Consider the following 2,500-nt stretch of genomic DNA (forward strand, 5'->3'; position numbering starts at 1 on the left):
ATTTTTAATCACGTGTTTATTTTTCGTGATTTACACACGGAAAAAAAAATACACACTACACTGGCGAAAATTAGAACTTCATTCAGAAACCTAAGTGTAAAGCGCCCTGGCTTTTAGGGCGCTTTACACTGCCTACGTGAGACCAGTCTTAGAGTATGCCGCGCCATCATGGAGCCCCCACCTGAAGAAACACATAAGGAAACTGGAGAAGGTTCAGAGGTTTGCGACGAGGCTTGTCCCAGAGTTACGAGGGATGGGATATGAAGAATTCAGTAAGGTTCAACCTTACGACACTAGAGAAAAGAAGGGAGAGAGGAGATATAATAGGGACATATAAAATACTCAGGGGAATTGACAAAGTAGAAATAGATGAAATGTTCACACGGAATAATAACAGAGCGAGCGGACATGGATGGAAACTGGAAACTCAGATGAGTCACAGAGATGTTAGGAAGTTTTCTTTTAGCGTGAGAATAGTGGAAAAATGAAATGCACTTGGGGAACAGGTTGTGGAAGCAAACTCAATTCATACTTTTAAAATTAGGTATGATAGTGAAATGGGACAGGAGTCATTGCTGTAACCAACCGATAGCTAGAAAGGCAGGATCCAAGAGTCAATGCTCGATCCTGCAAGGACAAATAGGTGAGTACACACACACACACACACACACACACACACACACACACACACACACACACACACACACACACACACACACACACACACACACACACACACACACACACACACACATAAGGGAAGTTAAGTTGGAAGCCCCCTTGGGAATGAGTGATCATAGTGTATTGATCTATGAGTACCTGGTTGAGCTAGGAATTATCACCCCCAAAAAAGAACTGGGAAACAAAGGGCTGGCGTACCGAAAGGGAAACTATGAGGAGATGAATAAATTCCTATGGGATATACTTTGGGACACAGAACTCGGAACCAAGTCCGTACAAGATATGATGAACTATGTCACCAAAAATGTCAGGAGGCTGTAAGCAGGTTTGTCCCAGCCCAAAAGGAAAAAACAGAGAAGCAAAGGAAGAATCCGTGGTTTAATAGGGAATGTATGAAAGCAAAGGAGCTGAACAAAAAGCCATGGAGGAACTTCCGTAATAACAGAACACCAGAAAGTAGAGAGAGATAGAAGAGAACCAGGAACGAGTATGTTAGTGTGAGAAGAACAGCTGAGAAAAGGTATGAAAATGATATAGCTAATAAAGCCAAGACCGAACCAAAGCTACTACACAGTCACTTCAGGAGGAAGACAACAGGTGATGAAACTTAGGGTGGGCGAGGACAGGTACACAGAGAATGACAAAGAGGTGTGTGAAGAACTGAACAAAAGGTTCCAGGAGGTCATTACAATAGAACAGGGAGAAGTCACGGCGCTAGGAGAGGTGGCAGCAAACCAGGTGACCTTGGAAAGTTTCGAAATTACAAGAGATGAGGTCAAGAAGCACCTATTGGATCTGGATGTGAGAAAAGCTTTTGGGCCGGACGGAATCTCACCATGGGTTTTGAAAGAGTGTGCAGGAGCACTTTGCTTGCCACTCTCCATAGTGTATAGTAGGTCACTGGAAACGGGAGACCTACCAGACACATAGAAGACTGCTAATGTAGTACCAATATACAAAAAGAGTGACAGACAAGAGGCAGTGAACTACAGGCCAGTGTCCTTAACTTGTATACCATGCAAGGTGATGGAGAAGATTGTGAGAAAAAAGCTAGTAACACATCTGGAGAGAAGAGACTTCGTGACAACCCATCAACATGGGTTCAGGGAGGGGTAAATCTTGCCTTACAGGCTTGATAGAATTCTACGATCAGGTGACAAAGTTTAAGCAAGAAAGAGAAGGATGGGCGGACTGCATTTTTTGGACTGTCGGAAAGCCTTTGACACAGTGCCCCATAAAAGGTTGATGCATAAGCTGGAGAAACAGGCAGGAGTAACTGGTAGGGCGCTCCAGTGGATAAGGGAGTACCTAAGCAATAGGAAGCAGAGAGTTACAGTGAGGGGTGAGACCTCAGAATGGCGTGAAGTCACCAGTGGAGTCCCACAGGGCTCTGTACTTGGACCTATTCTGTTTCTGATATAAGTAAATGATCTCTAAGCGGGTATACACTCATTCCTCTCAATGTTTGCTGACGACGCCAAAATTATGAGAAGGATTTTGACAGAGGAGGACAGCTTGAGGCTTCAAGAAGACCTGGACAAGCTACAGGAATGGTCGAACAAATGGCTGTTAGAGTTCAACCCAAGCAAATGTAATGTAATGAAGATAGGGGTAGGAAGCAGGAGACCAGACACAAGGTATCATTTGGGAGATGAAATACTTCAAGAGTCTGAGAGAGAGACAAAGACCTGGGGGGTTGATATCACTCCAGACCTGTCCCCTGGAACTCATATCAAGAGGATAACATCAGCAGCATATGCCAGGTTGGCTAACATAAGAACGGCCTTTAGAAACTTGTGCAAGGAATCTTAAAGAACAA

The sequence above is a fragment of the Procambarus clarkii genome, chromosome 34 (assembly GCF_040958095.1).
Source record: "Procambarus clarkii isolate CNS0578487 chromosome 34, FALCON_Pclarkii_2.0, whole genome shotgun sequence".
NCBI lineage: Eukaryota > Metazoa > Arthropoda > Malacostraca > Decapoda > Cambaridae > Procambarus > Procambarus clarkii.